Consider the following 21209-nt stretch of genomic DNA (forward strand, 5'->3'; position numbering starts at 1 on the left):
GTCAGTAAGCTAAGCTGTGAGGACACATATGTATAGAAAAGCATTAGTTAAACCTTCCCATCACTTTATAAGTTGTTATCCTTAGCCATGGTCACTGCAGATCGTTTGTGTACCAGCCATAGTTTTCAAATAGACAGTTGAAACTCGGAAAATTAGAATATCGTGGAAAAGTTCATTTATTTCAGAAATTCAACTTAAAAGGTGAAACTAATATATAAGATAGACTCATGACATGCAAAGCGAGATATGTCAAGCCTTTATTTGTTATAATTGTGATGATCATGGTGTACAGCTGATGAAAACCCCAAATTAACAATCTCAGAAAATTAGAATATTAAATGAAATCAGCAAAACAAGGATTGCAAATAGAGCAATACTGGACCTCTGAGAAGTAGAAGCATGCACATGTACTCAGTACTTGGTTTGGGCCCCTTTTGCATCAATTACTGCCTCATTGCGGCGTGGCATGGATGCTATCAGCTTGTGGCACTGCTGAGGTGTAATGGAAGACCAGGAAGCTTCAATAGCAGCCTTCAGCTCTTCTGCATTGCTCGGTCTCATGTCTCTCATCTGTCTCTTGGCAATGCCCCATAGATTCTCTATGGGGTTCAGGTCAGGCGAGTTTGCTGGCCAATCAAGCACAGTAATCCCATGGGCATTGAACCAGGTTTTGGTACTTTTGGCAGTGTGGGCAGGTGCCAAGTCCTGCTGGAAAATGAAGTCAGCATCCCCATAAAGCTCATCTCCGGAAGGAAGCATGAAGTGCTCCAATATCTCCTGGTAGACGGCTGCGTTGACCCTGGACTTAATGAAACACAGTGTACCAACACCAGCTGATGACATGGCTCCCCAAATCAACACAGACTGTGGAAACTTCACACTGGACTTCAAGCATCTGGCATTGTGTGCCTCCCCATTCTTCCTCCAGACTCTGGGTCCTTGGATTCCAAATGAGATGCAAAAGCTGCTCTCATCAGAAAAGAGATTTGGGGAGTACCAAAACCTGGTTCAGTGCCCATGGGATTACTGTGCTTGATTGGCCAGCAAACTTGCCTGATCTGAACCCCATAGAGAATCTATCAAAACATCTTAACTAGAGTAGAGCCAAACTGAGGGAACCATTTTGCAAATGTTCTTTATAATGCCTTCCCACAGCAGGGCCGCTTTTTGACTTTTTCCTTTTCATATGACTCAGAAGGACATGGAAATGCTCCCTGGGCCCAAGGGGCTGAACTGCTGATCCCTGCCTTGGCGTCCTGCTGCGCTTCCATTGGCTGCCCTTACAGCACAGCAAGGCCAGGGCGTATTGCCTGCCCACCTCAACCACACAGGGCCCTGTTTCCTCTTGCTGAAGTGAAATAACCGCAGTGTGGCACACTACGACGGCAAGAGTTCGCCCGGTTGTCTGAATAATATAAAATCCATTTCGCCGTGAGGCACTGTGACAACATCTCCTTCATGACATATCATGTCCCCTTTAAAGCGTGCCTTTTGCCCTGAAAATATTTTGGGGTGAGAATTCCAAGGTATTGCTTATCTTAACATATAACTCTGAAGACGTGTTGCTTAGGATGGGCCATGCCAGCATGCAGGCTTTCAAAATGAGAAATTATGTGTACTTTGAGGAGTTTGGAATGAGTATTGTATTGAATTTAAATTATGACTCAGAAAGATGCACAACAAAGGCCCATGCAGCTTGCCATCCTTTTTTCTGCTGAGAGACATTAGTAAGCTTTTTTTGCTAAGATATTATAGCATGCTTTGATTTTCTTTTAACGTTGCTTTTATTCTTGCTATCATTTGCTATGTGTTTTTGTTCCAAGCTCTCTGACATAAAGACATGCATTGGAGCAGAAACATCCACTTAGCTGCAGTTTAAGGGCTTCTTTATAACATAGTTAGATCATCTTGCAACAAACACAGTATTTCACTTTGCAAGACAGAGTTTTTGTAAAGGGAAGAAAATAGGTATCAAAAAGTTTATTTTGACAAAACAGTTCATTCTTGGTACTCTGTAGTTTTAGCAGTGTCAGCCACATTTATTTAGGATTTGCGTACTTATATCCTATTCCTCAGTAAATTTCCTGGTACGTAAGACCCATTGATTTTAAGGGAGCTCATTTCAAAATGAAGAGCTTGATCTGCTCAATCCCTTGCTCTATCCTTCCCCTCTCCAACTTCCCTGCCAGCTGATCTGTGTGCAGAATTTCCTCTTCCTGACTAGTCCCCTCCACATTCGCACAGCTGCACACAACCTGCTCACCTGGGATAGACAGAAATCATCCCCTGGCAGGCACAGGAGTGGTGTATGTTAAATAGTAAAAATTATTCTGAATATAGCCGCAAATTCTAAGTAGGGATGAAGATGCTGTTGTTGGAAAAAATACTGGTTTTGTATTTGTTACTTTTCTGAGTTTCAGTGTTTAAGTTCCATAAAAGTTGTTAGGGTTTTTGCAACCATTGCCTTATCCTAATTAACTATGGCTAATAAGGTAAAGTCAACATAATGAAAGGGAAATAGTTGCAGAAGCAATGTTCATATGTTACATGGCAAACCAACTTGTGTTTGTGTTTCAAGTTGAGCCGTACATTTTTTGAGACCATGATGTTGTTTTTCCTACATTACCATATATTTCTAAATGCAGTAGATAATTTAATAGGAAATAATGTGTAATACATAATTAAAATTGTAATTCATCACAAGCTAAAGTTATGGATACGTGTAATTTCAATTCCCTCTGCATAGCATTATTGGCAGGTGTCATGATATGGATAATAATAATCAATTTAAGATTTATTTTTTCTTTTAAGTAGGAATTGTGTTATGTAGAAGTCATAAATAAATGTAAAGCACAAAGTAAGCTACTAAAACACTTTACATTTTGGTATTTAATTAGCATATGGTGCAGAATGATATAGAATTATCTATAATTATCATCATCTCTGTTTTCGAAACCACAGTCTGTTTTCTGTGTTATATAAAAAGAGTTTTAAGAACTATACCACAATCCTACAATTCAATATTGTGTTACAGTACATATTACAGTACAGTGGTACCTCGGGTTACAGACGCTTCAGGTTACAGACTCCGCTACCCCAGTAATAGTATTTCGGGTTAAGAACTTTGCTTCAGGATGAGAACAGAAATCGTGTGGCGGCAGCGGGAGGCCCCATTAGCTAAAGTGGTGCTTCAGGTTAAGAACAGTTTCAGGTTAAGAACGGACCTCCAGAACGAATTAAGTTCTTAACCTGAGGTACCACTGTACATCTTTGCTGCCCATGTTTGTTTTTAAAGTCAGCAAATTTTGCTAGTCAGTTACTCTTTTGGTAAGCCACAGCATATTCCATTCTCAGGCTCTAATCCGAAGTTTCTTGTGTCTCTTTATTCCGTTGAGTTTTAATTGGACTAATACATTACTGTAAAGCAAAAAAAAAAAAAAAAAAATTAAGCACAGATGTATGCTATCCATAAATGCAGGGATCCGAGTCCAATTTTGGAGCTACATGTCTGGACCTGTGTTTTGAATATCTGATCACTATTTTTACTAATTGAAAGAACAATAAAATGTGGTTTGAGAGAATGTTGCCTCCGCATTCATGTTCTTAGACTTTGCCCTATTAGCTAGTTGTAGTATCTGAGATGTTTAAAAATAGGGAGAAAACATATTTGAAGGATAAAGAAGTTGTGTAGTCTCAAGGCTCAAGAGGCAAGTGTACCATGTTTGACATGTTAAATTATTTGTAGTTTAAATTGCCTTATTTTTATTTGCTTTTTGACAAAAAAAGTCTTCAAGGTATCTTAGAATGGCAACCATAAAATTCCACACCAAAAATAAAGATACATCACACTGCAATACAGAGTTTCATTTATGTTATTTATAAAAACATTTATATATAGCTATTCATTCTTTAAAAAATCAGAGCGGTTTAGAAAAATCATACAGAAAACCACATCATAAAAACCATATTGCCAGATCTTTTGATTGTGCTGTTGTTGAGGTGCAGGGAGAGATCCTGAGATGCTGTGAAGATGACCCCGTGCCTGGTGGGCCAGGAGGCGGCTGGGACTGGATGAAGCCTGGCAGACAGAGGAGGGATGGTGGTGGAAAAAGGTGAACGCTCCCAAGACGGGCAAGAAATAACCTGTCCCACTGCTTCTCCCTTCGTTCTCTGAGATTGTACTCCTCCAACTGCATCTGCAGATCTTTAGCGGTGGCAACCATGGTACCATGACATCCAAGAGAAATAGCACCAAAGAAAACTTCAAGACTGGTCTTCAATACTTTAGAGGAGCATCACCCCACCCCACATAGAGACTGAAGCTTTTTTTAAAGCACTGTAGGAGAATGGAGGGTGATACCCAAAAATGACATTAACCTCTGAAATTTGCTGTCTGAAATAAATTATTTGTGTTGCTTCACGTTCTAGAAGCAAGTGTAGCAAAATAGTTCTAGTTGGTGACTTGAGTAATGTAGCTCTGCAACAGTGTTAGAAACGGAGATAAGAAAGCTGGGAGCTAAATGGTGCCTTAAACCAAGGCTATGGGCACAACAACGGCACACTTTTTATAACAAGAATACAAAGCTCGAAATGAATGAACTGCAGCTGAAACCTTACGTTCATTTTTCACATGGTCTGGTCCTGATCTGAAGGCTTCAAAAAACAAAGCCACGCTATCCCCTGCCCGCCCCCTTCATATTCTGAAGAGGGTCTCTTCTCCAGTCTTCAGAGAGTGGCTGGAAGTGGGGAGGCAGAAAAAATGTCCTCCTTTCCTTCCACACTGCAGATAAGCCCTGGATTCTCCCTACACCCCCGTTCCTTTGAAGTATGGTGTGCACACAGTCTCAGAGGCATGATGCCTCTGGCACTGGAGAGCATAGAATTGTCGAGTTGGAAGGGACCCTGAGGGTCATCTAGTCCAGCCCCTGCAATGCGGGAGTTTCAACTAAAGCATCCATGACAGATGGCCATCCAACCCCTGCTTAAAAACCTCCAGAGGACTTTTGTTTTCCTTCAATTCCTGGTCAGTGCCTGGCACTTCCCACTTCAGATATATATTGCCTATAAACACAGAGGTTTCTAGGTAGCTGTTATAGCCAATAGCCACAACAGACCTTTCATGAACATGCCACACACATCCTGTTAACATCATCTAAGCCTGTAGCCATCATCACATCTTGTGGCAACAAATCTCATAGTCTGACTATGTACCGCAGGGGCAGATATTGTGGCGCACCCCATATTATGTTGTTGGACTACAATTCCCATCAGCTCCTACCAGCCCCCATACCTGATGGCTTCGGTTGGTGGGAGTTGTAGTTCAACAGCATCTGGATTGTACGGGGTGAATAAATTTGTGCCTAGGAATCTCCCACCATTGTGCTTCATTGGATGACTAGTGTTACAGAAGATGCGCAATGAAGGCGATCCCCTCCCTGGGGCTGTTAATTGGCTACATTCATTAAATGCTATGTGAGGTATATTTGCATTGCAAGCATATGCATGTCTAGGCAGAAGTGCACCCCGCGGGATTCAAGCGGACTTGCTCCCCAGCACAAACCTCAGGCTACCAGCCTATTCACTGGTATATCCCACTGGAAAATCCCACATGGGATTTGGGAGAGGACAGCACTGTGAAGTTGCAAGGGATGCACACTTTACTTGGAAGTCACAAGGCTTCCTTTCTGAACAGGCAGCTCTGGAGCTGCACCATACACAGATTGCAAAACAAAAAGGCTCCCCAAATGCAAAACAAAAGTTACCCCCGAAATGCCTTTTTTGCCTGCTAACTTCTCAGCCACACAAGACTAGCCCCGACCCCGCTCATGCTCCCCTTTGCTGCCCCCCAAGCAGCCCCGACTTCTAGCATCCCTCCCCGCGGGCGCCTCACAAAGTTTTCTCCGTCCCCCGTGGCGAGGCTCCCTCCAGCGGTACCTGCCTCTGGGCCACCCCCGAGTCCTGATAGGACTTTGCGACCCACAGTTCCGCCACCAGCACCAAGGCCAGGCCCAGCCGGGGCAAATGTGGTGGAGCAAGGCACTGGGAACTCCCTCCGCCGGCCTCAGCCTCGCTCGGCGCCGTTTCTGGCAGGGTGGCAGGGGGGCCTGGGGCTCCCCTCTTCTCCCCCGGCCATCGCCCACAGCCATAGCCGTTTCCCCGGACTCCAGCTCTCGGGCCCTGGACTCCTGGCCTGGCGCCCCTGAGAGCCCGGTGCCCCGCAGCACTATGGCCCATGGGTAAGACGGCCCTGCCCGCTGCTATGGGAAAGTATGCCTTAGTTTAAGAACGCTTTGGTTTAAGAATGGACTTCGGAATGGATTAAGTTCGTAAACCAAGGTACCACTGTGTTACAGCAGGGGAACTACACTTGTGACTATCACTTTTGACAGCTGCTACACTTTCAGACTGCATTCAGACAGTCCTTCAAACCATAACTGGAGGACTGGGATTTGAGAGCTCCTCCTTTCCCTTTCCTCATGCTCACAACTAAGTATATTACTTTCTGGCCTTATCAAATGCTGCTATGTGCACGAGCAAGGTTTGAGCAAGCCCTCCAGGCCAAGGCTGCAAACTTTCCCCATGACTTCCTTCATGGTTTGGAGGATTGTCTGAATGCAGAATTAGTTTGGTATCTAAGCCAACTCAGACACTTGCTTACATAGTCCCTGATGGTTTTCTTTTTGCCCATCAGAACAGTTTGTATTGTGATTGAGTTAAATGTTTTTTATTTTAATGTTCCTGGGTTTCCCCCCATCTAATTTGGAGTACTATATGTCTCCAGTTTTACATTTAATTCCTAAGCAGATTTCCTTGGAAGTAGGCACCTTTGAATTATTTTAAAATGTATGTAGGATCACAGCCATAAGTAGGTAGAAAAATATAACTGGAATAAAGTAAGTTAATAAGGTTGCCCCAAATTTGCCTGTTTTCTTGAATAATTCCATTTTTATTTCAGACTATTGCGATATCTGTGGTGAAAAATTATACAGGTCAAAATAGAGAATGTGGTAAACTTGTAGCAGTTCCATAGCCTTGCTTATAGTTTCAAAATGTGTAGGAATTACATTATCTGAAATATATTTCTGCTCTATCCAAATGACTAGTTAAGGTCAGCATGATAAAAAGTAGGAAAATCAACTAAAAAACTGAACAATCAGCATTTTTAAAAAGACATGCAGTTTCACCTTTCTTGCATAGCTCATTAAAGCATTATTTTAAAAATTAACTTACCTTGGCATTTGTGCGACATTCTGACAGCTTAATCACAAAACAAATTTCAAAACAAATAGGCACTGTCTTTTATATGGGGTCTCTAAATCCCTAGTAATTGATACCAGACCTTGGTAGAGAGAAAGAGTTCAGTTCGCACAAGAGAAGGTTTTTCACAGCTACCTCACACAGAAGTAAAAGAGAAAAGTTATTGTCTTCCATAAGTTTCCGCAGCTAATCTTAGGGCCTTCAAGGTATTCCTTGTTACTTCAGTATAATACTCTGCTAGAAATTTGAAAGAATCACTTCTTTTTTCAAACCCATCATCCTTGGAAATTTTATAAAGGAGTTCCTAATTTCTCAGGCTAAAATGTCAAACCATAGAGATATAAATAGCACAATAAAAGCTTTGTAGATGGTGCAGTAAACATTAGAAATAATATTTGCTATCATACCTGTTAGAGTATATTTTGAACTGTAGCCTATTTATCTACAACAATAGCACAGATAGAAGATTATGTCATTAAAATAATTTAGTGCTTTTTTTCAGAACTCTGGAGCATATTTTTTAAAATGTGGCAGCAAAATATTGTTATGGATTGAGGTTAAAATAAACAGAATAAATTTGGAAAAGTAAAGTTTGAAATAAAAATATGTACTGCCTGTCTTAAATTGAGATTATCAGTTATTTTTATTTTTTAATTAATTGGATTTATTCTTCCCAAGCCCTTGGGATGATGTGGGCATAACAATATGTTAATTATTATGATGCTTCCTTCTCTACCAGCAAGGATAGAAGTGTCTTCTAGAAGATGCACATGGTCAGGGTTGTTCTGTAATGTACTCTATATGGGTCTGCCACATACAGACAACACTGTGGCTAGATGATTGATGGAAAGAGGCTATCAACAGCATGTGACTCTGGCACTCAAAAGCTTGTACTATCAGATCCGATTTGTGGTTCATGTGTTAATATACGGGCAGCGGTCATTTTAGACATCTCCAGTTGATATGCAATCGCTGACGCATGGGTCCTCTTGGACCCAGAAGAAGGCAGAATGGGGGTGGAACAGGTCGGGGGGTGTTTATACATGCTCTGTTGATGGGGGGGGGGCAGGAATGGTCGGCACCTGTATATGAACAACTTGGGGCCAGGATATTTCAGAGGCCACCTGATCCCTTATATCCCTGCCCAGTCACTGAGCTTCAAAGACATTATTATTATTAATTAGCAGTGCTTTTTCTAGAAAAAAAGGATGCCGGTACTGCTCAGCTGCAAGTGGGGGTCAGGGGGAGGGTACTCTGCACATGCTCAGAGGCATGCAGCTCTTTCCCAACGCTAGCGTCGTTGCTTGGGCACCGACAAAGACGCTGATCATAAGTGGCCCACAGATTTTGGGAATGGCTTTGCAAGGTCAGCAGAAGAATGCTGATTACAGGTGGGCTGGAGGCTCTTGTTCCCAAGAGGGCCTGCCATTTTTGCCTTTCTCCAGCCTGTGGTTGATCTCTGCTCACAGAGCAGCGTTTCTTGCTGCTTGCCCACCCTTTCGATGAGCAGCATGACCCCTCTTCCCTCCATGGCCACCCCACTCTCTGGCAGGAAAAGGGAAGGCTGCCTGCGCTTCCTCCCCTCCGTGAGGCATGTCCAGAACAGCAGAGCTCCTCCAGAGCACACTTGCGCCACCCTTTGGACATGCTCAGCAGCAGTGCTCCGGCCTTCACTTCATGCTTGCTGTGGCGCATGGAGCCACTCGAAAGGCTGGGAGAAGAGAGCTTCGCTTGGGGAGACAGATGTGTCACTGCCCTTTCCCTCCCGCTGCTCTCACTTGCTGTTGGATGGAAAGATCAGTGCTTTTTTCCAGAAAAAGAGGTGCCAGTACTGTGTACCATTGGGTATGTCCAGAAAAAAAGCACTGAATCATTATTATTAAACTGAATTCAGATTTTGTAATTGTAACTGATTTTCATTTTCATTTTTTGTACACCCATTAGATACATTTGTGGTTAAGCTGTATATGAATTGTCAATATAAAAATAAAATGAGGGGCCTCAAGTGATCTGCCAACCTTGATTTTCAAGTCACTGGGCAGATCCCAAGCCCTTGGACCTGGCGCACCTGGTACATTGCTGTATTTTAGCCTCAGAGGGGCTCAGCAAAACTGCCTTGGAAGAATGGCTACTGGAATGTAATGGCAGGGAGGAAGCTCAGTGCTCCTCATCCGTGCAACCATTTTTTGGTGTAAATCAACTCCAGGTTCCTAGTTTCTGTGTGATTATTGGTACACCCAGGCTCAAAGACACACAGATCTGCAGTCACCACATCTGGTTTATTGAAAGCTGTCTGGAAGGGAGAAACTGCTCATAGCAGTTATGGGGCTTTGCTTGCTTAATGTTTCTAAATTTATATTAACAGTATCCCCCAAAATTATTGTAGCTAAAGACATGTCTGCATGTGCAGATTGATGCATGAAATATAGAACCTGTTTTTCCATGTGGGCAGAGACAGAAATGTGTAGAATACTCCCCATATTTTTCAGGGATCAAAAGTTGTGGTGGTAGTTGTAAAAAGAGAGAGAAACATTTCCTGAAATATAATTCCAATAACATATATTATTATTACTAATAAGGTGGGAAAGGATTGTTGGAAGTACAGAAGGAAAAAAACCCCCAGCATTCTGGCAATGGAGAGCCCTTGAGAGCAACAAATGTTTCCTCAAAGGAGGAAGGCAAGGAAGCTGTGAACAATGAGAGTAACAGCGTGTGCTGGTGGAAGAGAGAGAGAGAGATGATTTTTTGCAAGTTTCTTTGCTTTGAGTTTACCCTATTTATATTGCACACAGTATCTTTATTATATAATTTTGCAGGAAGGTTAACTGACTTTTGATGCACCTAGCCCTCATCCATCTTTCAGGCATGGTTTCAAAACAATCACAGCCTCTCTGTATTCAGATAACAGAGAAATAGAGCTGGGCGTCATCAGCATATTGATAAAAACATGCCCCAGATTTCCTTAGGACTGTTTCCGTGGTTTCTATAGCACAACTGCCAGAGGGCAGACACAAAAGCCCCAGGGCGATTCTAGGTCCTACAAGTAGGAATGGAGCCACTGCAAAAGAGTACCACAGGCTCACACAAACCATACAGGAGCATAGAGTGGTCAGAAGCTGTTGAGATAAAGCAACCGGGTGACATGCTCCATCCGTCTCTTGAAGAAGGTCATCAGGGCAGCCATTTTGGTCCCAACCCCAAGCCTGGACCCTGTGCTGATGTTAAGGGAACTGAATGTGATTCATTTGCCTCCTATGTTAAGGGAACATCATCAGCATTATCATCATCGATCAATAAATGCATCAATAAATAAACCATTAAATGTTTTAAGGTAAAATAAATATGGAAAAGAAAACATATTTTGAGTCATCCTTCATGCTTATTTCTCACACCGAATGGGCATAGAAGGCCAGGGTTAGATCTTCTGCAGCTATGTTGAGTAACTAATAACTTTATATTGCATCTTGCAGGGTCATTTCAATCCCTAGCACTTCCTGTGCTTGGTGTTTTGTGGATGTGTGGTTGGTTGTTGTTGTTTTTTTGTTCTCTCAGTCATTTCCATAGTAGTAGAATTTGACCACAAAAGCTGAAAGAGCAAAACCACAAATGGTTCACTAAATTGAGGGCTGAAGCACCATATGGCAATTCATACCTTGTCATAGCTTAAGACTACCTGGGACTTGGAGTTGTAGAAGGATGACACAAAAGTTTTCATTGCTGTCAGGTTGCATTTGATTCCATCAATCATTAAGGACAGGCTGCTCATTTTTTTCAATCTTCTGTTCTCCACATTTCCCCTAATATAATGGATTTTTGTATGCAATTTTCACCAAGATATGCATTTTATTACATATTACTTGGCTAGCGAACTGCATTATAAAATTTGGAGAAGGACCAGTTTCAAAGGATGGCTGGGGTTCAGGCCTGCAGAGCCAATGGACTCATGAGGTTGAGAAATGCAGCCTCATCAGCTGTATAGGTTGCCAAGGTCTGACAATCTCCTGTTTTTTCATTCTGAGGCAAGTAGCAAAACTAATTTCTCTACCCTAGAGACCATGCGTGGTGATGCATGGCTTGGGGGCAACAAGTTTTACAGTTCTGCTAAAAATGAACTTAAATATGTGTGTGACATCTTAGGGCTGGTCCAACACATGCATTGAACATCAGTCTCCTTGATGACTCAGAGCTGAATTGTGAAATGGCAGGCTTGAAAGCAAAAGATAAAAATTATATGCTTCTCATTTATGAGGAGTCACACACGCAAGCCATTAAAAGACAGGCAGTGTGAAAAGCATTAAATGGTGGTGAATATCTGGGTTGTGTTTTAATAATTTGTGTACAGAGCACAATATTTTATAGTGTTGTCCTTAATTTTATCCCGTATCTCCCCCATAACATTCTCCATCAATAAAAAAATGAAAATAAATTGCTTTAAAAGATAAAAATTTTGAAATTGTCATGGGTGGGGTGTAGAGTTTTTGTCACATTTGTCTTTCAGGGTGGCCTTCATTCTGCAACTTGTCTCTCCAATTATTTATGTTCTGCAGCCTTCCTAGGTGCCTCCACTTCCTTAAACAAAGCTCTGATACCTTCAGTTTTGCTTTTAGTGTGGGAACCCATGGAGGCTGCGTTCCTGACTGCTGTTCTTTTTTTATTCTAGTGAACTCTTGTTTTACTTTCAAAGAAATTTGTGCATATTTATTTTAAAATTAAAGGAAAGACTTCTCCTGAAAGTAATACCAGTGCGCACAGTGATCTCAGGCACTCCGTAGCCCTCTTGCCCAGCGGGAAGATGTGATGGCCTAACTCCTCCCAGGAGGCCTTTTCAGCCAGAAGGCTGCAGAGCATTGGGGAAATGTTCAGTGGAATGAATGTGTGCACACCAAATGTGTGCTATGCTATGTTCAACCCTGCATTTGCTGAAATTATGAAGAAATTCCAATGGCAGCAGGGATGGAAAGTGAAGCAGTTTTGCAGAATAAGAAAATATTTGAGGACAGGTTTCAGCACAGCACTAATATTTTAGCTGCAACCTGAAGAAGTGTGTGTGTGAGCAAAGGGCTGTGCCCAATAAAATGCATATGCCTGATTGGGAATGTGTTGACAAGGACAAACTCAAATCAAAGAAATTGCAAAGACCTTATTTACAATGTGCAGATAAATGCACGAGGCACATTATGTATCTTTATTTTATAAATACCAATAAATGTGGCAGCCCATGCTGTTGGCCATTATTAAGAATTCCCTTTCAGGCATACAGAACACACATACCTTGTTTTCTATGTGGTTGTGACAGATGCAGGTAAAAATGCACAGAACTGCTTCTGTTGTGTCTGGTTTGGTTCTGAGTTCTAGGCTCTTCACATACTGTGAAAAATATATCTCTACCACGGACTTAAATGCCTACTGAAATGAATTGACAGACTTGACATGGAGGTTTGGGTCTTGAATTTCCGATAATAGCTTTATGACTTTTTCTTTTGCCAAATCATGAATTTCAATGTCAGTCTTTTGCATCATTGTAATGTTGACTCTTTTAGCCCAAAACAGCTGAAGCTATCTGGTCCTTGTCAAGGATTGTGAGTTTTATTGGTGCAGAACTTTCTTGAACTTTCTCGAAAAACACGCTTGCAGCTGTTGTTTATCTGTTTAGTCACGCGAGTCTGTGGGACTCAAGGTCACTGCTTGGCGGCGGCCAATATATCTTCTGCCTGCTGAGCAGTTCTGTATCAGTCCTTTCTTTCTGTTTTCCTCTCTGTTTTTACTTCTGTAACTGGACACCCTCTTATGAGCTGAAGTTTTTGTACCTTACTGAGGATCAATTTTTACACTTTTAAGCCTCCTCACTAAACTATTACTGAAGAATTCTGCTGCCTGTGTGTGTATTGTATTTGCACTCTGCACAGGAGATGGATCCCATGCATTTGCTACTCTGCTGCTTTCTGCCCAAGCACTGGAGTTGCTGAATTCAGGCATGGAGACGGGGGGGGGGGGGGGCTGGATTTGCACCAGCCGTGTCAGTCCTTTCACACTCAGAGAGAATATACATTGGAAAATACAGTCATACCTCGGAAAATGAATGGAATCCGTTCCAGAAGTCCGTTTGACTTCAAAAATGTTCAGAAACCAAGGCACGGCTTCCAATTGGCTGCAGCAGGCTCCTGCAGCCAATCGGAAGCTGCAGAACCCACGTCAGACATTGGGGTTCCAAAGAACGTTCATCAACCGAAACACTCACTTCTGGGTTTGCGGCGTTTGGGAGCCAAAATGTTCGACTTGCAAGGCGTTTGGGATCCAAGGTACGACTGTAATGCATTTTGCACACCTGGAGAAGAAAAAGAAAGACAGAATTGATATCTGCATATTGAATGTTCTAAACAGAGTTGTAAAATTGGGGGGGGGGTAAGATTCATAACTGACTGAGAAAGGGGGATATTAAAACATGCATGATTGTAGTACATCAGATCTAACTACATAGACTCTGATGCAACACGCTGTTGCTTTGTTTGAGAGCTGCACACCCACCATCAAGGGCCAACAATGTATGAAGAGTTTCTGAGTTTTGGGGATCCATGTAAAACAGTAACTGTCCTGACCACCTAGACCTATTCTGTTGACCCCTCAGTAGATAGAGCAAAACTGTTCCGTTAAGTAACGCCCATGAAAATATTACAACTCCAAATTTGGTAATATAATAGCAATAACTAACTGGGGGCTGGGAAGCAACATAAAACATAAACTTTTATCTTTTGCTTTCAAGCCTGTCCAGTCCTCCATCATTTTTTTCACACAAACATTAATACTCATATCAGCAATAATATTAAGGTGAACATCCTTTCTGTGAATAACATTTTGCTTCATTTGTTACTTCACAATCAACCTCCAACTTTTCAAGCAGTCCCTGAAACTGTATTTGACAGCCATTTGGTTTGCAATGATAAGCCACGGGGACATTTATCTCCCATGCTATGAAAAGTTTATTCTACTAATATCTGCTGGTCAAGCTGTGTTGAAGGCACAAGAGCGGGCAATGCTGGATTTTCTTCTGGTCAATTGGCAGCCCTAAAGATTATGCAAAGTTGGCTTTGATTTAGCAAATAGGGTGAGAGGGCACAGGAATGGAGGTGGTGCAAGAGAAGAGGAATATAGACAAGAAAGGTCTTGTACACTGTTTCAGCTCAGGGCCTCCTGGTCTTCTTTCCAGGCAAATGGTTGCCTTGGGCTCGATTTATTCATGATACTGAAAGGAGATGGACGGCAGCAGGATAATCCCACAGGTAAAAGCATCCTCCTATCCTGCAAGTGTACTTTCTTCTCCTCACCCTCCTTTCTGTAAACACACCTTCTCAAGGCACACTTGCTCATAGAGGCAAAGTCAGTAAAGAGAGGAGTAGAAAATTAAGCTGACTGCACTATAGTGCTAGAGATCATACAGGAGAATTATCCCATGGTTATCCAGTCTATATAACACCTAGAGAAAGCAAATAACCAAGAGCTTTAGCATTTAAGCAGTTTTAAAATACAGCAGTTGGGAATTACTCAGTTTCTCTTGTAATTAATCATTAGAAGCACGGTGCAAAGCAACTGTTACGTTTATTTTATTAATGATGAACTGTGATTTGATCCATGGAATAAGATGATATTTTGTGGGAGAGGAGTCAGACATCAGTTAATTAACCATGGGGATCAAATGATATCATCCTCCTGCCCACTGCCTCCTGTGCCCACCCTTTGGACTCCTGCCTGTCCCTGTAATCTGGTCCAGAAAAGCATTAGGTATAACCTACAATCCCTCAAGTGCCTAGGGAACTCAGGTACCTCATTGAATGCCTCTTGCCATACAAACCTACTTGGTCATCCTTAGAGACCTGCCTCTAAGCAGTGTTAGAAAATCGGATATATAAACTAGGCTAATATATGACTCCTTAAACCAGGGTTACTGTCGCCAAAACAGAATGCCTAGCTGCCATTTTTGGGCCAGACTGCTCAAAAGTTGTATTTTTCAATATGATTTTTTGGTTCCTGGAATTCATTCTGATTGTGCAAATAAAATATAATGGGTAGAATTCTACAGGATGTGTTGCAAGTGTCAACAGTCAATATCCAACAATCCCCAGCCATGCATCTCCAGATGGTGGCGATGTCAGGTGCCATCCTTGGTCATAAGTAGCCGATAGCCAGGTGCAAAGAGTGCCTGGTGAATTTTGAATGCTGCCTCTAAGTTCCCCCCTCCCCCAGCATAAGAATGTCAGGTGGCAGCAAGAGAGAGGGCCTTCTTAATGACGCCCCCCCCCCAGCCTATTGAATGCTCTATCCAAAGAATCTCACCTGGTGTTCACATTAACATATTTTTGGTGCCAGGCTTTTGAATGATTTTAAACATCTTTATTGCAGTTTCTATTGGCTATTTTTTAATCTGATCAATTCGTGTTTGGTGCTGCTGCTGCTGGGTAAATGTTTCTGATTATTGCAGTGATTCTTTATAATAGCAGATGTGTTGTGTTTTTTATATTTCTTCTCTTTGACTGATTGCTATTGAATTACTATTTGGTAGTTGGCTTCAGGCTTTGGTGCAAAGCGATGAATGCATTGACTTATTGTTATACATTGGTCTTTATTGAGCTTTTGTCACTAAGGGCAAGTGACAAAGGGTTCAAGCCGCATAGTGCACATCAATCACCAGACTTTCAAATCATAAGTAGAATAATAGAATCAGCAGAATTAGGCCCATGACTTCCAGTTCACTTGGTTCATCTTCCTCTTACTGATGAGCTGTAGCCTATCCCCTGCTACTATCATGCTCAGCCACTTTGTTAACTCGAAAACTAACTTTCTGAAATGCATTACTGTTTCCACTTTATTGACACATACATACAATGTTAGTCTTTTGTGATAAAGATAAATGTGTTTGGCACTGGATACTAACTGTTAATAATCTTTTCATTACAAAATGGCATGAGTTTTAGCAGACAGCAACCTACTTCATCAGTTCTTTTTGGTACTTTGAAAAGGAACTAGCTAATGCCAGTGCCTTGGAGTCAGGACTCTGCTTATCAAAGAGAGCTACTTGCACCCATCCATTCCTATTGGTTTTGGTGTACTGCTCTCCAGATTTTTAACATCTCTAGACGTACGGAATCTGTTCACAATTACAGCAGCGCCTTGGTTGTCGAACAGCTTGGCTCCTGAACAAATTGGCTCCCAAATGCCACAAACCCAGAAGTGGGTCAAACCGACTTCTGGAACGGATTAAGTTTGACAACGAAGGTACCACTGTATTCTAATAATAGTACGGAAGTGGATCTTTTTATACCTGTTTCTGCTCTCCCTCCATTCCTTCTTGATTAGCAAATTGTTCAGTAGATGACGGGGTAGAAACATACAGTGAGGCCTGTGTATTACAGGCGCTTTCCATGTTTATCAGACTTGTATAGAAACCTGTGGTGCTGCATTTAATAGGGATATTGGACATCATCCTCTATGTGTCCTTGAATTGACATTGAGGCTGCAAGTGGCATAAGTTCTCCTACAACCTTGGTGGAGGAGTAGATACTAGATGTTCCGAATGTCATTGTGGAATCTCTCCCTCCTGGTAATCTACTCCTGTGGTAATGTCACACAATACGGAAAGGCAAATCTGTGTTTTCCACTAGCTGTACCTGCAACAAGGACCTCTTGATGTCTTTTGGTCTTGTCAGGTGAGCTTGTATAGGATGACTTTCCCAGATGTCAGCCTTGGAAAACCAAACTATTCCATGCTAGGAAAAATTGGAAGGGGATTGAAAACAAAACTACTAAAATCATGTCATCATGCAAAGCTGTGGTATGACTGCACTTGGAATACTATGTACCATTCTGGTTACCTCACCTCAAAAAGAGTATTGTAGAGAAGGCTCAGAAAAGAGCAAGGTGATCAAGAAGGATGGAGGAAAAGTGGCAGCATTGGGGCCTTTTTAGCTTACAGACAGGGGGAGTAAGAGGTGACATTACTAGAACCCAGGACCATCCCTTGAAAGTGAATGTTGGAAGATTCAGGACAGACAAGAAGAGGAACTTCATCTCAGTGAATAATTATGCTATGAAATCCACTCCCTCAAGATGTAGTGGTGGCCATCAGCTTGAATGGCTTTGAAAGAGGATTAGACAGACACTGGCTACCAGCCTTGATGGCTGTGGTCTACTTTCCGTGCTTCTGTACTAACGTCCTGCTTGCGGGCTTCTCATCTGCTTGGCTGCTGTTAGAGGATTCTGGACTATGTGGGCCTTTTGCCTGACCCAGCAGGACTTTCCTTAGGCAATATTTGAGCTTTAAAATGTTTCTTCATATATTTCAATATGAGTTTGGTGAGGTTCACCTTCCTGAGTCAGGAAATACAGCATCTCTCTGTGTGATACAGTTGTCTGCCTGCACAGGCAGTTTTCACGTGTGCAGTTTTTTACACATACAGTTGTAACATGTGAAGTGGTCCTTAGGAGTTTGTTAAGTAACTGAAGAATGTGAAATAAAGGTATGGGTATACCAAGAAAGAACATCTTGGTATTAATCATTTCTGTTTTAACTTATTAATTTTGTACTTTCCTATTGATTTTATCTTTGTGTGTATATGGAAAATTTGAAATAAATATTTTTACAATGCCTATTTGGAGCTCCAGCTTATGTCAATTTGACTTTTAATTAAAAAGGAAAGTTGGTTTTTCTGTGAAGAAAACGCCATAGTAATTCATTTTCAGCTCTCCCTACTGCTTTGATCCCATTTTTGTCCTCAGGCATCAGTGTGGGCAGGTGCTAATAAAAGCTTTTTACTGTATTGGCAGTGCCAGGTGCTGTACCTCCGTAGAAGTAAGATTAATTTTCTATTTCTGGCTCTCCTAAACCCTAACCCTGCCATCCTTTCCGTGTAGGCTCCCAGATTCACCCACAATGACCTGATTGTGCTGAGCATGTGCTGTTCTGAAAAACACATTTGTTTGAATAATATGTAATAATGATTCCAAGTTGAAATGTGGAAATTATTTTCAATAAGTCTGGTGTGAAATCAAAGATTAAATGTGTGTGTGTGTGTGTAAATAGCCCTAGGTTTCTATTTTTATCTCTATACCACAGATCCATGGACTGCAGGATCTTGTATTTAGTGCAGAATTTTGTTAATTACTGCACTGTTTTAAAAAATAAGAAAGTTGCTGGCCTTTATAGCTGCAGCAATACACTTCAGAATGGGTGGCAGCTGGTGAATAAAATTTTCATGAATTGAGGAGGGTACATTTCAGTGCCAAATGTATCTCATTTTGCTTCCCATAAATAGAAAAGAAGAATATACAGTGCAAAATAAAATAAAAAGCATTGCAGATTTGCTCGATTTCCATGGAATTCCTGTTGTGGAAGTTGAATTTCTTGGGCACGTATTTTTTTATTCTTTAGTACAGCAGAGATATCCTTCCTTCAGCAAAATGCAGGAAGTGCATCTGGGTAAAACCAAAGGTTTGCAACATAAAGACACAAAATACGAAATGCATAACAATAAAAGAACAATAACACACACATAGACACACTCATTTAAAAGGCCATAGATTGTTTAACACTCAAAGGCCTGGTTGAAGAAATAGATATAGAACATATTTCCTGCATTTCCGTGGGCTAAACTAGGTGATCCAACTCTACAATTCTATAGAAAAAGATGTATTTGTAACTAAGCAAAGTGTTTATCTCCATCTTTGGTCTGTTCTCTGAAGACTTAGAAAGCATTTGCTTGACTGGTGCAGTCAGTGTAATTGCTAACTTGCTGTTGCCAATAGAAAGAGCACACCATCCTAGCATAGGAGCAATGCCCACGCCTATGGGAAGTTGCTTTGTGTGCAGTAGAGCCCCCCCCCCCCCCCGTGTGCGCACACCACTGAGCCAGGCAGTGTTGTTGGGACATCTGGGTACCTTGCAAACAGAAACATGTAGCTCATCTGCATCAAGGTGAAAGGTAACTAGGGATGAGGAGTCCAGACTTTCCTTTCCTGAGAATGGCCTGGGGGACTAAGGTGTGTGTATAGGTACTCATGCTCTAAAGGCGGGGGGGGGGGGGGTGTTGCTCCTAAGAGGTGCAGCAAGGCCAGGCCATGGCTGGTACTTAGACCAATGTTTCAAAATTTATTTTTTCATACTAATTTTGGTATTGTTTTATAGTGCTAGTTTAAAATTGTATATAACTTTTCCCTGCCCTAGCATGGGAGTACATTTGTGAGGCTAGAAAGCAGAGTACGAAATGCAACAGTGAATATGTAGATTAAACTATGCAGAACCAGATTTATATATTAAATTAGAGATGTCAGCAAAGTTCTCCAAACCAAAATATGAAATTATACTTGGGAGCTTATAAAAGCACACCTTGGATGAGAGGCAAATCTGAGATTATTCTTTAGCTCAGATCAAAATCCCACCTGGCAAGCAATTCCTCACTCTCCCCACCCACCTGACACTTTGCCCTTTCCTGTTCCCCAAATCCATTTCACCCCCATCTCAAAGCACATTGACCTCTAACCCCTTCCTTACCTTGAAGAAGCAGCAGTAGCAAATGCCGTTGCAGCAGGTCCTCAGGAGAGCTCCATTTTCCTTGTTTATCCTTGTTTATATCCAGTTCGGAGAACTGAGGCTTTGTGTGGCTTGAAACAAGGTTCTTTATTCTTTCATGTACTGTATTACCATATTTTTCGCCCTATAGGACGCACTTTTCCCCCTCCAAAAATGAAGGGGAAATGTGTGTGCGTCCTATGGGGCGAATACAGGCTTTCGCTGAAGCCTGGAGAGCGAGAGGGGGCAGTGCGCACCAACCCCTCTCGCTCTCCAGGCTTCAGGAAGCTATCCGCAAGCCGTGGGAGTCCGGTGGGAGTTCCCGCGGGCTCGCAAGGCTTGTGGGCAGCAGCCTGCAGCCCACAAGCTTGAGGGACAGTGGGGAGGCGGAGCGCCACCTTCCTGCTGTTCCCCGACCTGGTTTGGAGGCTGGCGCTGGGGAGAAGCGCGCTTCTCCCCAGCGCCAGCCCCACAAGCTCGGGGGACAGCTGGGAGGCGGAGCACCGCCATCCCACTGTTCCCCGGCCCGGTTTGGTTTCCTCAACCTGGTTTTGGGGGGGAAATAAAGGGGGGGAAATTTCCGTTATTTCCCCCCCCCCAAAAAAAAACTAGGTGCGTCCTATTGGCCGGTGCACCCTATGGGACGAAAAATACGGTACCTTAATTCCTTGATTTGTTATGTCTGCTTCAGAACACATATCTTTCACATACTGCAGAAGATGGAATAATCTGAAGCAGACAGTAATATTTGAGAACTGTATACAAGAATAACAATAATACAATGCAATTGTCTTATGAAGTTATTAAATAGTTATAAAGGAAAAAAAAGCTGCTAAATTATTTATTTAAAATATTTCGTTATAAAACATTTATCATTCTAGAAGAAAAAACAGTTATCATTAGTTTTTACAATTTTCCCATAATCCCCCCCCATTGGGAACTAAATTTAAAATTCCCCAGAAAAATGTGGAAGGTAAACCTAATTTCCCAATCATTTTCATGCCACCACACCCAGACCCTTATATCTATACCTCCCAGTAAAGTTTTTACTTGCACACCCAAACCCTGCACTTCACCCCAGGCCTTACCAGCTCACAGGCTATATGCAGATTATCCGCAGAGCTGTCCTTGTTTTTGCCGTCTGTCTATCTTGGTAGATCACAAGTTCTGCAGGTGGAAGGACCATTTCACAAACACTCACGGCAGCTGCCATAGTGGGAGACATTAGGAACTGAATTCATCTCAATTTGCAGTCTACCTCAGGTACCTAGACCATCCCCAGATTTCATTTTTTGTCACATGACAGTGTAGCCAAGAGATGGAATCTAGGACCTCCTTACGGTTTTGGAATGCCACTGTTTACAAAGCTTTATCGTGAGCTCTTTTTCCAATTTTT

The 21209-nt window shown here is 42.1% G+C and overlaps 1 protein-coding gene across 11 annotated transcripts in view; it reads left to right on the forward strand.

Moving 5' to 3' along the window:
* LOC310677753 (uncharacterized protein) overlaps nucleotides 1-21209 on the forward strand; it is a 148976-nt gene that overhangs the window by 73124 nt on the left and 54643 nt on the right. For 3 of the 11 annotated variants that reach the window (XR_014511397.1, XR_014511399.1, XR_014511400.1), the window contains exon 3: nucleotides 1196-3581. The exons of 7 other annotated variants lie outside the window; for them this stretch is intronic. The gene's annotated coding sequence lies outside the window, so the exon portion shown is untranslated. Of the gene's footprint in view, nucleotides 1-1195; nucleotides 3582-21209 lie in introns of those variants that run through there. One more of the 11 variants, XR_014511401.1, reaches the window with a different exon arrangement.

The sequence above is a fragment of the Podarcis tiliguerta genome (assembly GCF_965153285.1).
Source record: "Podarcis tiliguerta genome assembly, chromosome: 5".
NCBI lineage: Eukaryota > Metazoa > Chordata > Lepidosauria > Squamata > Lacertidae > Podarcis > Podarcis tiliguerta.